Consider the following 14,358-nt stretch of genomic DNA (forward strand, 5'->3'; position numbering starts at 1 on the left):
TTCCAGGCCGAGGGGGTGCGTCCGAGGATGAGGACTTCCGTCTTGTCGGAGTTGAGCTTCAGGCGGCTGTTGCTCATCCACTCGGCGATGGATTTTAGTCCCTCGTGGAGGTTGGTTTTGGCGGTGAGCGGATCTTTGGTCAGGGAGAGGGCGAGCTGGGTGTCGTCGGCGTAGGAGATGATGCTGAGGTTGTGTTGACGGGCCAGTTGTGCGAGGGGGGCCATGTAGACGTTGAACAACGTTGGGCTAAGAGAGGAGCCTTGGGGGACGCCGCAGATGAGGTTGGTGGCTTTGGAGCGGAAGGATGAGAGTCGGACTCTCTGGGTTCTGTCGGAGAGGAAGGATGAGATCCAGTTGAGGGCTTTGTCTTGGGTGCCGGCTTCGTGGAGACGGGTTAGCAGGGTGCGGTGGCAGACTGTGTCGAAAGCGGCTGATAGGTCGAGGAGGATGAGGGCTGAGGTTTCGCTGTTGTCCATTTGTTGTCTGATGTCATCTGTGGCGGCGAGGAGTGCGGTCTCAGTGCTGTGGTTTCGTCTGAATCCAGATTGAGAGGGGTCTAGGATGGAGTTGTCTTCTAGGAAGTGGGCGAGCTGTGCGTTGACGATCTTCTCGATGACTTTCGCTGGAAAAGGGAGGAGAGAGATCGGTCGGAAGTTTTTGAGATCGTTGGGGTCAGCCTTTGGTTTCTTGAGGAGGGGTTGAATTTCTGCGTGCTTCCAGCTGTCCGGGAAGGTGGCGGTGTTGAAGGAGAGGTTGATGATCTTGCGGAGTTTGGGGGCGATGGTGGCGTCGGCTTTGTTGAATACGTGATGTGGGCACGGGTCCGTGGGAGAGCCTGAGTGGATGGAATTCATGGTTGTTAGGGTTTCGGCGTCGTCTACTTGGGTCCAGGTGGTGAGGCGGCAGGCGTGGGAGGAGTCGTCGGGGGTGGGGTCTGGCGGAGGTGCGGTGTTGAAGCTGTCGTGGATGGCTGCGATTTTCTGGTGGAAGAAGGTGGAGAGATCGTCGCAGAGTTTCTGGGAGGGAGGGACGTCGTTGACGTTGGCGTTAGGGTTGGAGAGTTCCTTCACGATGCAGAAGAGTTCTTTGCAGTCGTGGGCGTTGTTGTTGAGGCGTTCTGTGAAGTGGGCGCGCTTGGTGAGTCGGATCCGTTGGTGGTGTTCACGGTTGGCGTCCTTGAGGGTAGCAAGGTTGTCGGGTGTGCGCTCGAGGATCCATTTCTTCTTGAGTTTCTGGCAGGTGCGTTTGGAGGTGGTCAGTTCATCTGTGAACCAGGCTGTTTTTTTCTTTTCTTGGTTGGCGGTGGGTTTCTTGAGTGGGGCTAAGGTGTTGGCGCAGTTGAGGATCCATTGGTGGAGGTTGATGGCGGCGGTGCTCGGGTCGGTGGGGTCGGTGGTGGGTATTTGGCGAGTGTGCTGGTTAGTTGGTCTTCGGTGACTTTTCCCCAGCGGCGGTGAGGCGGTAGAGGGATGCGGAGGTGTTCGATGTTTTTCTTGAAGGTAAAGTGGACGCAGTGATGGTCGGTCCAGTAGAGTTCGGAGGTGTGGCTGAAAGAGATGTGGTTGCTTGAGGTGAAGAGTGGGTCAAGCGTGTGTCCGGCGATGTGGGTGGGAGTGTTGACCAGTTGACGGAGTCCGAGGTTGAGGAGGTTGGTGGTCAGTGATGCGGTGTTGGCGTCGTTGTTGTTTTCCAGGTGGAAGTTTAGATCTCCCAGGAGGATGTAGTCTGGAGAGGCGAGGGCGTGGGTGCTTGCGAGGTCGGAGACGGTGTCGCTGAAGGGGGCTCTTGGTCCTGGAGGGCGGTATATGAGGGTTCCTCTGAGGGTAGTGTTGGGGTCCGTGTGAATCTGGAAGTGGAGGTGTTCGGCTGTCTTGAGGGTGTCGTCCGTGTGGGTGTGGATCTTGAGGGTAGATTTGTGGGCGATGGCTATCCCACCGCCGATTCCGTTGGTGCGATCTCTTCTGGTGATCTTGTATCCGTCAGGTATGGCGATGGCGATGTCAGGGGCCGAAGAGTCGTTCCACCAGGTTTCGGTCAGGAAGGCCACGTCTGGGGCGGTGGTGTCGAGCAAGTCCCAGAGCTCGATGGCGTGTTTTCGTGCGGAGCGTGTGTTGAGGAGGATGCAGTGCAGGTGGTTTGTGTTGGTTGTTGCTGGCTTCGTTGTTCTGTTGCAGGAGAAGTTGCAGGTGCGGCAGGAAAAAGGTCCTTTCGTGTGCTTACATTAACGGTAAGCTCCCCAAACGGAAACAAGCATACAGGCCTTTACCTAATAAATCTGGTATTATATATAAATATGGTTCATACTGTGGGTATCACCTAAAATCGATAAATAGATTGGTTAATCAACCGTATGGTTTACAACAGATGGGGTTGTTCCTAAGTGGGACCAATATGCTGTTTTTAAAATAATTTTATGGGATTTTTCCAGCTTGTGTGGATTCTCCCTAAAGCTTTCCAGACCCAAAGTGTGAAACCAGTTGGACACATGTCTAAACCATGGGATGGTAACCACATTCGGTCTCTTTAATAGATCAAGGAGGGAGACCTTATATATGTCAAGTTCGGGAACAGTCCAAATCCTTATCCAAAAAAGTAAGGGTCTTCAGGCTATCAGATCAGCTATATGATTAAACCCTAAGTCCAGAAACATTGGGATCAAATGTGTTCTGCGAGGACACGCAATTAGAGCCCTGGCAAAATTATTTTCACCCACAGTTAATCTTTTACTGTTAGAGAACCCCCATATCTCAGCACCAAAGGCAGCCGCTCCCTGCACCTTTGCTAAATAGATCTCAATAGCTGGCAATACAGCTTTTGATACCAAACTATTGTAAAAACGCAGGAGAGCTGCCGCTCTATGCTGAAGGAGCCCCGCACTTTTACTGATCTGATCCTCCCAATGTTATTTGCTTGATATCCTCACACCCAGGCAGTCTATTGAACCAGCCTTGCTTAGGGAAGACCCATCCAAATTAATGGTGCATCTTTGGCAAGATCCGGAACTAAACACCATCAATTTGGTTTTACTGACTTTCAACTCCAACCCATAGTCTGTACAAAATGATTTAAATCCATCGACAAGGGTTTTAAGACCCATAGGGGTCTTAAAGATGAGAAGAGAAATGTCAGCAAAAAGTGGAATAGGGATTTTCTGCGCATTCAGTGTGGGAGCATCATTCTGGCAGGAAGTCAGAACCTGTACCACCTCATTAATAAATAAGTCAATAAGATCGGAGCCAGGACACAACCCTGACAAACTCCCCTACGAATAGGAATATTTTCAGTCAACTCGCCTTGATTACCCTATTGCACTTGCACGTATGTATTTTCATTCAACCACTGTAACAGATTAATTATATTAATTGGAGTGCCCAATCTATGTAGGACTTCCCACAGTTTTTCTCTTGGGACCAGGTCAAAAGCAGATCGTAGATCCACAAAAACAACAAATAAATGTTGCTTGGCGAGGACTACGTATTTCCAATATAAGAGGATCAACCTAAAAACCTGATCTATCATGCTGGTTTTTGGGGGGGAAACCCGCCTGTAATGTGGAAAGGACCTGATGATCTTGAACCCAACTTATTAGCCTCCATACTAGTTGTTTGGCAAATGTTTTCTGTAGATTATCAACAAGGCTCATAATTAGATGAAGGATTTGCATTACCTTTTTTTGTAAATAGGGATGATTTCAGCCCCTGTCCACCTGCTCAGAATTACACCACCTACAGCAATTTTATTTGAGGTCAGATTTATATACAAGGACCATATAATTGGCTCTGATTTATAAAGATCTCCCGGTAACTTAACCGGACCAGGTGCTTTACCTGATTTTAAGGACTTAATTGCAGCAATAGTTTCCTCTATGGAAAGGATGATACAGCCCTTAGGGGTATATACCTGCCCCTGATAGATCAAGGCTAATATTCAGACTAGCCATCGATAGGGAAGCAGAATCACAGATTTGGGGATTACAAGGTAAGGGATTGTAGGGGGTAGCATAGAGTTGGGTGAAATGATCCACCCAACTCTCAGGATGTAGGTGATTCCTAATATTACTCCTGCCCCCTCTTTGCCTTTTGGACAGTAGTTCCCAAAACAGCATATTATTATTAGATTTTGATGCGTCAAGCAATTCCCGCCAAATAGAGTCTTCCCATGACCTTTTTGCTTGCAATATGGTCTCCTTGTATGTACGTCTGGCTAATTGAATCTCCCCTAGGGAACCAGTCATGATGGCAATTTTTAATGCAGACTTAGCCCTAGAGCAGACTTCATTAAACCATCCATTACTATTCATGTTATCATCGTGGGGCCTAAGACCAGCCTTTTTATAAAAGAAACTCAGTAATTCCTTCAGCATATTATCATGGATACTAAGAATAGGGATGTTGTTAGCATCCTGCTCCTCGTAGACTGCCAATTCATCGACAAACAATTTGTAGATCCCACCTATCAGATAGGGGTTGGACAACACCATTGGCCAGCCAACCCGTGTATGATTGTTGTTCAGTCATGGAGATGGAACCTCTGTATATTGATTGTTAAGTGACCTCCTGAATACACCCCCATGTAGAGTAAGGAGCATGGGGTGATGGTCACTCTCACATCGGGGCTCCACCCTCATATCCCTCAACAAAGACCACAGACTGACATCCACTAGAAAATAGTCAATAACACTCGTAGACATACCTCGTTTAAATGTGGGCACGGTGTTTAAATCAGAAGGCATGTGACCATTACAAGCACTGAGACCATACTTTAGGCATAGGGAAGCCAAATGGGAGGCCACACAGGTACAAGTACAATGCCAAGGGTTGGTTAACTGTTGGATCCCCCAAAGTTCATCTTCTTCAACCGTTAATCCACTAATCAAGATAGAAGGTTCAAAAGTACAGTTCAAATCACCTGCTATTATTAAAAGGGTCGAGGGATGCAAAGGGTCAAAAAATTCAGACAATAAAACTAGGGTCTGGGACTCAGAACCCCTAGGGACAGACATTAATAAGGGTAATCTTGAGGTCCTGTTGGAAAATGACTTGTACGCCGATTAGGTCAACAGAATCAATATTTAATATCAAGTGGTCACATTGCAGCTTCTTATTTAAAAGCACCAATGGGCCTCCTTTAGCACGGCCTAGACCCTTCTCTGGTGGTTGACCTGGGATGCTGAATGAAAGGAACCCATCTATATAAATTTGATCCTTGCCCAAGTTTTCCGAAAAAGGCAGACATCCTGATTGTTAATATAAGTGATCCACTCTGAGTCAGCCAACTTCCTGTCAAGACCAGCTAAATTCCAAGTCATTATAGATAACTCATGATTGTCTAACTCCATTTCATGAGTGGGGCAAACAGCCTCCTTCACATGCATAACCTCGTTGTATATCCCAAAAGGCACCTCCTGAATGACCTTATTCACATGCAAATCCTCAAAGTGTATCCCAATGGGCACTTCCTGTACAGCATTTAGTCACTCGATAACTAGCGGTTTATAAAGTTTTTTAGATACCATAGGTAATTCACATTCCTGGGTGAAGGCTGGCCTTTCGCAAGATACAGTTAGACAAACACTGGGTGGATTTAATGCAAGGCTAATACCAACCTCACTTGTTTCCCTAAAATGGCAAGTGCATAGTTCAAAATCCATGAGTTGGTCCGCCAATAGCTTATCAACAAGGCGGACAGAAATAAGGTCAGAATTCAACCCAGAAAGGCTACATCTGTCCACAGTAAGGATATCAATACGAATTACTGAAAGGCAGTTGCGTTGGACACGTAACCAGTGAATGACCTTATTAATCAAAGACTCATGGTTCTCAAAGGAACCTAACGGCAGCTTGGGCACATCAACCATATAAATTGTACTATCTTTACTTTTAAACCTAGACCCTGATCCATAGGTGCAGACCTACTAACATCATATTGAAGAGTGGTGTCAATGGGAGGTTTTAAAAATTTAACCTAAGGAGCGGGGGAGTTAACCGCCCCACTAAGTACTTGGGGAATAATGTTCCTCCTTGGCCTATCTTCAGGATCATCGGACTGGGCAATGATATAGTTATAGTTCCCAAAGGAATCCCTGAAATTAGGAGTTCTATTGTACTTCTGTCCATCACTTGTAAGCTTTAACTGATGACCCTCTGCACAAGATGTGGATGGATTATCACAAGGGGGAGGCCCAGCTGTCCCCTTGGGGGGATATTGTCTACTAGCCTTAATTTGGACATGACAAGGTTCTCACCCCACCTTGCCTCCCCATCATTCAACTGACATTTACAACCACACTTCTGTGTCAATTTCTCCTTCATTGATCCTATTAATAATAAAACCAAACTCTTAACTTCACCCACCTTCTGAAGGACAAGAGCCAAGTCAATTTCAATCCATCAGAATCAGACGGGGGAATAATCGAAGTATTGTCATCAATAGCAGCTCCAGATGGAAAATGTACAGTACAAGTGGGAAGGTCCCCATCCTCCGCCAGTGGGTCAAATCGATTAGTACACAATATATTTGGGACCACCCTAACCACTGGGCATAGCGGAGGAGGGAAAGCCCTAGTTTCCTTAGGAAGAGTGCCCCTCTGACATGACAAGGGGCTGGGGGCACTACAAGGTATTGCCGACAATAAAGGTACAGAGATTTCCCTTGGGATATGCAGTTCCCCATTGTAACAGGCTCCATAGGGGAATGTGATGATTGCATCCTCTTCCTCCTTGTGAATATCTCCGGGATTTTCCCACTCCCAGATAACCCCCTCTTAATGGATGCACCAGCAGATGAATGGGAATTACTCTTCAAAATGGCCCCTACTTCTTCAAACAATAAGTCAATTTTGTCAAAGGAATTAGATCCTTGGGTAATAACAGAACTCACTTATTTGCTTGAGCGTATTTTAGATTTTTTAGTGCCATTCAATGGCACAGGAGCATCTACAGCTTTCCTTTTCCCGATAGTATAATAATGAGAGGTAAAAAAATATATAAGCAAGCCCAAAGAGCCAAGTTAAATCCTTTTAGCAGTAACTTCCTTCAGCCAAAGGGGTGCGCCCTGCCAGGCCTCTACCGGGTGATGACGGGCGCAGACGTCCCGCGTGGCACAAGAGAAGCATCCTTTTGAGCCCTGGTGACTGGGGAGCCTGGGGGATGAAGTCCCGCCCGGGCCTGGATTAACGAGGAAGTAAGCTCTTGCCTGCACGCGCGTCCTGCGCGGTGCGAGAGAAGCGTCCTTTTGAGCCCTGGTTACGGGCGAGCCTGGGGGATGAACTGGTGTCCATGTCTTGGGCTGTGCCAATCTACTGCCTACATAACGCTAACCAGAGCACCAAAAAGGAGGGAACTGCATGATGACCTGTGGCAGAGGCCGGAATCCGCTGACGAGGCAGAACATGCAATCACACCATGGTGTCATACCGGTAATCCGCGGAAGTTGTTCAGCTCTGATCTGCACAGAAGCTGCTCTCTGAGCCCCAGCCACACGCAGCCTTTTGCTGACTCACGACGATTCCAGTTCGAGCGGCTCCACAGCAGGCAACTCTTTCAAATCCTTTGTCAACTCAATATTCTGGATATACTTCTTCAAATCCTTACTTTTATTTGGAATAAAGGTAAAGCAGTGTTGGACCTCAAGCATCTAACAAACTCCGCCCTCTTTTACAATCAACATGCATAACACAAGACGTTTTTGCAAAACCCTTAGGGCCATATTTATACTTTTCGATGCACAACTGCGCCAAAGCAGTTGTGCGTCAAAAAATCTAACGCCGGCTAACGCCATTCTGAAGCGCCATGCGGGTGCCGTATTTATTCAATGACGTTAGCCGGCGTTAGCCGGCGGCGCTGCCTGGTGTGTGTCAAAAAAAATGACGTACACCAGGCAGCGCCGGCTTAGGGGAATATGGAGCTTGGGCGCCAAAAAATGGGGCAAGTCAGGCTGAGGCAAAAATATCGCCTCAACCCGATTTGCGCCATTTTTTTCGACTCCCAACCCCCATTGAAATGACTCCTGTCTTAGCAAAGACAGGAGTCATGCCCCCTTGCCCAATGGCCATGCCCAGGGGACTTCTGTCCCCTGGGCATGGTCATTGGGCATAGTGGCATGTAGGGGGGCACAAATCAGGCCCCCCTATGCCACAAAAAAAAATAATAATAATACTTACCTGAACTTACCTTATGTTCCATGGGATGGGTCCCTCCATCCTTAGGCGTCCTCCTGGGGTGGGCAAGGGTGACAGAGGGGGTCCCTGGGGGCATGGGAGGGCACCTCTGGGCTCCTTCCAAGCCCACAGGTCCCTTGACGCCTGCCCTGACCAGGCGCTAAAAAACGACGCAAAAGCGGCTGGACGTCATTTTTTTTGACCCGCCCACTCCCGGCCGTGATTTTTGCCCGGGAGTGTAAATACGGCGCACATGCCTCGGAGTCACTTTTTTAGACAGGAACGCCTACCTTGCATATCATTAACGCAAAGTAGGTGTCCACGCTAAAAAATGACGCAAACTCCATGGACTTTGACGCTAGACGCGTCTAATGCCAAAGTATAAATATGGAGTTAGTTTTGCGTCGGAATTGCGTCAAAAAAAACTACGCAATTCTGGCACAAACAGAGTATAAATATGCCCCTTAATGTGATTGCTATCATCTCAGAATTTACAACCAATAATGCTTCAGCAGTACTAGTGGCTAGTTTATCCACTATAGTAGACAGCCTTCTAATTTTCAAATCATTCAAAATCACCCCTACAGACAGGATCAAAGCAACAAAAATGTCTCCTACCACTTCTCCTGCACTCACACCTTACTTAGATCTAGAATCTTGAGCCCAAACAGGATCGTCAAAGTGTTCCATATGATACATTTTTGGAGAATACAATCCCCAAGTAACACTTTCCATACCATCCTTCTGACAATTTAAAATAAGCACGTTTTGCACAAACAAAATAAACTCCAAAGATAGCAGCATCTCCTCCATCCAAACACAACTTATAGTACCTTTGAATTTCAAATGTGTGTTTACATTCACTCTTTCCCACAAACACATTATCAGTCTCAGTTCTTTCTATCCAGAAGCACAATCTTCCTTTGTGTCTCCAATATAGAGCTAAGACAGCTAAGTTTCCAGCTAACAGATGTTCTATTTCTTCCTTTGTCTATTTATTTTGACTCCGGAAATGCTTATCTAACTGTGAGCTGGCTCCAAACCCACTTGTTCTGTCCTGAACTAAATTCAGGAATTTCATCTCAACATCTGATAATATACAAGTTAAATTGTGTCAATGTGCATAAAGTGTGTCTCAAGTGGAAACAGGTGTGAACATTTTTATTTCCAAGGGAGATGTACATCTGTTCAACTGGTGAATATTAGGGACCTATGAAAGAACTAAATTGCAGTTTAAATAAAAAATGCTGGTAATGTCCTGTCCCATAAAACAAACTCAACAAAAGACTACACGAAATCCCATAAATCAAGGGACTACGAGGATAGATAATGTCTTCTGAAACAGAAGCAGGCACTTGAGTGCATACAAAGCAATTCCTTCCTTCCATAGTCTCTACATATTCATGTGATAGGCAGAAACATAATCTTTCCTAGATACATCTAAGTGTAATGCTTTCTCATCTAATTTACTACACTTTTTAGGATTACTAATTTGGGGAGGAACACTAGACGATATCTCCTCTTCTACAGGACTTATAGAGGAAAATACTCCTAACAGCAACATTATTAGAATCGGAAAAGAAATGAGCAATAAATCACCTACCATGTATTTACATCTATTTCTCTTGTTTAACTCCATTACATCTTTAGAATCAGATCTATTATTAAGCAATTATGGTAGCAGCAAAATACTTCTTTGTTGAGTTCACCAATGAACGCAGCAAAAGAAAGTTCAAAAATTCCATTATCAACAGTATAAAATCTTTATGAGACTTCAATCAATCATTCAATCAATCAATTCCGCTTTATTTGGATAAAAATATACCATAAAAACACAGCACAAATATTTAAGAAAAATGTGAGACTTACCTAGCTGTAGTCCGTGTTCTAGGTGCAACCCTCTTTCTACTACTGAGGCCTAGGAAATCTTCCAAACTCTTGATCCCAATCAATGAACATGTTTCTAACATGTAAACTAAACTCATATAAGACAATTAAAGTTCAAGGTACATTTGAATCACAACGATCAGCTCATGGAGATTCAGCTGAACCTGTATGTTGAGTCCAATACTCCCAGATTTCTTGATCTGCTGCATTTGCAAAGTAGGTCCACACAGGTAAAGAATACCTATGACTAGGCACTCTTGCTCTTTTTGACTTTCTCAATGCCACACATTTGTTTTCACTACTGCTCAGGTCAGAATTCTCAGTTTCCTCAACAATCACCTGTGGCACACTCTCATTAGACAGACTCACTTTTCCTCATTCTTGTCTTCAGGCCAGCGGTCTCCAGTTTTCACTCACTTTCTTCTGGCACTCCTACCTTCTCAGGGGTCTAACTCTGAATCTCACTCACTCACCACAGGACAAGACTCTACTGTTCCAGCTTCAATCATGACTTGCTCAACACCCTCTTCAACTTGATTGAGTGCTACTTTCAGGTCTGCTTGGTCCCGGACATCTTTGCTGACTTGTTCTGAGTTGTCTTTCTCGCAGCACCGGTTCCTCTGAAATAGGCTCTGTCGTATCAAGGAGACACTCAACTCTGCGAGTATGGGAAGTATGAATCCAGTTGGGAAGACATCCACACTTCACAGCAGTCATGGTCACTAGGATCACCTGGTAAGATCCAGGCCACTGAGTTTTCAGGATGTTTTCCTGATGTGTTTCTTCATCAACCCAGTTGCCGGGACTAACTGTAGTTGAGAAGCTGTAGTTGATCGGACTTGATGAGACACAGAATGCACCACATCAACTATTCCTTTGCAATAGTCTAGGACCATATCATCTGTTATATTTGCAAGTGCAGTCACAGGAATCGCTGGCAGTCTCATCAAACTCCCCTTGAGGATTTTGTCGGTGGACAGTCCAGTCTTTCGATCAGGTACACTCCAAAGACTCATCAACAGAAGAGGCAAAGTATCAGGCCATTTCAAGGATGTTGAACCACACACCTTTGCCAATCTGGATTTCAGTGTGCCATTCACTTGCTCAACAAGACCCAAAGTCTGAGATCTATAACTGCAATGCAATCTCTGCTCCATTTGCAATGCTTTGCACAACAGTTTCAGAACCTCATTGTTGTAATGTGTTCCTCAGTCTGATTCCAAAGAGGTCGGTAAGCCAAACCTATGGATTAACTCTCTCAACTACAGTTTGGCCACAGAAAAACTATCATTCCACCTAGTTGGGCATGGTTCGACCCAATGGGAAAAGATACACACAATAACCAAAACATACCTCAATCTATTGCTCACAGGCCTCTCAATGAAATCCATCTGTATCCTGTTAAAAGGTTCCCTGACCTTCCCATATTACTCAGTGTAACTGCAGTTCTCTTTCCAACATTGTTCTGTTGACACACAACACATCGATGACACAACGCTTCAGCCATCAATCTGAATTTAGGATTGAACCAAGTCTGTCTGAACCATCTCACCATAGCATCCCTACCAATATGAGAAGGGCCATAAAAATGTCGAGCCATGGGAGGTAACAGGCTATTTGGCGGTACTGGTCTTTCATCCATTGAAACCCAAATGTCATCATCACATTTAACATAACCCGCCCTGACCTAACCTTGCTGTTCCTCTTCAAACACTTCCTCTTGGAGCTTTTTCACCTCATCCCAAGTATCAGCTGTTGTCAACAAAAGCTTAAGGTTAGTCTCGTCCATTCCCTCATTTGTGAATTTACCAATAAAGGTACAGACATTATGGGCACAGTATCCTGCAACCTCACTTGGCATACTTATTGACCAAAGACACATGATCATCTCCAGAACGATGTGCAGGGCACTTGACACTGTGACTTGTTCAGGCAATTGCAGTGTGTCAAGGAGGTTTTTCACTTGTTCGCCGGATCGAAGATCCAGAGGACGTCATGAAATCTCGCTGAGACCACGTTTTCCCAAAGTCATGAACAACATCAAAGCTTTATTGACAATTGGTAAAGATTGTCACTCTCAACTGATCAGAGGCACCGCAGGCTCTAGTAAGAGCAATCAATTCAGATACAAGGGCAGAAAATATTCCCTGAAGCCAAAAGCTTTGACAACTCCAGACAAAGCGCAACCAGCTTAAGCTGCTCTCAAACTTCCGCCAGTCTCTGAAGCATGAACCTTCAACATAAAGGACATAATCAGAATTACGCAATGGATCGTCTCATATATCTGGTCTCAGTTTGGTACATAGCTCAGTGAAATCAAGACAATTCTGGCACCCTTCATAATCTTCAGTAGTTCCCTGATCCAGTACAAGCAGTAGAGAAGCAGGATTCAAAGTCCAGCAATGTTTGTCACATTTTCTGCGGCCACTATAATCTGCTCATACTTGGTAAGTCGACTACTTGCGAAGTGCTGCGTTCTGGTTCTAGCCAATAAAAGCTCTACTGAATGAGGGACGTACACAGTTAAAGGATGTCCCATGACTATATTTTTGCACCTCTCTATGCTAGTGCTAACCATCTATTGATTTTTAACATCCAGGCAATGCAGAAGTAACATGACCTAATGTGGTGAAAAATATGCTACAAGTATCTTAGCATTTCCGTGTGTTTGAGTCAGCACTGAGAGAGCGCAGACCTCCCTCTCACTACAGAAAAGTGCTAACGATTTGTTATAATATGGCATCCCTAGAGTCGGAGCACGACAGAGATGTTCTCTCAGCTCTAGATACATGACAACATTATCATTGTCCCAGGGTACCAGATCGGACACATCCTTGTGTGTCAGCCTCTGTAAAAGCTTAACCACCAGAGGAAAGTTGGATATTCACTGTCGACCGCCATTCCAAAAAACATCCTGACTTCTCTCTGTGTATTTTGCTGGACCCAATTTCTGAATTGCTGAAATCCTCTCTTGTGACACCTTTCTCACCCCTTTCTCAATGTGGTATCCAAGGTACTGGACTTGTTTTTGGCAATATTGTAACTTTACTGGGGATACTTTGGGGGTCATTCCAAGCTTGGCGGGCGGCGGGAGCCGCCCGCCAAGCGGGAACCGCCAGAAGACCGTACCGCGGTCAAAAGACCGCGGCGGTCATTCTGGGTTTCCCACTGGGCTGGCGGGCGACCGCCAAAAGGCAGCCCGCCAGCCCAGTGGGAAACACCCTTCTACGAGGAAGCCGGCTCCGAATGGAGCCGGCGGAGTGGAAGGTGTGCGACGGGTGCAGTAGCACCCGTTGCGAATTTCAGTGTCTGCTAAGCAGACACTGAAATTCAAAGTGGGGCCCTCTTACGGGGGCCCCTGCAGTGCCCATGCCATTGGCATGGGCACTGCAGGGGCCCCCAGGGGCCCCACGGCACCCCTCACCGCCATCCTGTTTCTGGCGGTCGAAACCGCCAGGAACAGGATGGCGGTGAGGGGGTCGGAATCCCCCATGGCGGCGCAGCTTGGGATTCCTCAGGGCAGCGGAAAACCGGCGGGACACCGCCGGTTTTCCATTTCTGACCGCGACCATACCGCCGCGGTCAGAATGCCCTTAGGAGCACCGCCAGCCTGTTGGCGGTGCTCCCGCCGACCCCGGCCCTGGCGGTCAAGGACCGCCGGGGTCGGAATCACCCCCTTTATGTCTATTCTCAGCTAGGTGGTTCAGTGGTGCAATGGTATAGTGTTTGCAAGCTTCTTGAGTATTCAACACCACCATGAGGTCATCGATATATTGAATCAGGACCGAACTGCATGGCATGACCAAGGACTCCAAATGTTTTCTTCAAGATCTGATTGAAAATCGATGGTGACTTAGTGTACCATTCGCAAACTCTGCACCATGCAAAAAACCTGTTTCTCAGCTGAAATGCAAAGAGGAATTGACTATGCTCATGAAACAGTATTAAAAAGAAGGCTTGACACAAATCAATGACAGTGAACCACTCAGCTTCACATGGAATCTGAAACAATATTACAGCTGGACTAAGCACCACAGGGCAGCAAGGGACAACAATATCGTTTTTTTCCTAAGTTTCTGTACAATTCTGTGTCTTCCAATTAGTTTCATGATTGGCGAGTTACAAGGACTTGCCATGATCTCCTTCAGAATTCCCTGTTGTATTATGGACTCAATTACAGGAGTTATTCCATAAATCATTTTGGGGACAAATTATATGGTTGGGTTATCAGAAATTCAGCATTTGGGCTAACAGTGATCCGGACAGGTTGTACACCTTTTATCAGTCCAATATCCTTTCCCACACTTCAAGTC

This window comes from Pleurodeles waltl, chromosome 12, assembly GCF_031143425.1.
Source record: "Pleurodeles waltl isolate 20211129_DDA chromosome 12, aPleWal1.hap1.20221129, whole genome shotgun sequence".
NCBI classification, from domain to species: Eukaryota; Metazoa; Chordata; class Amphibia; order Caudata; family Salamandridae; genus Pleurodeles; species Pleurodeles waltl.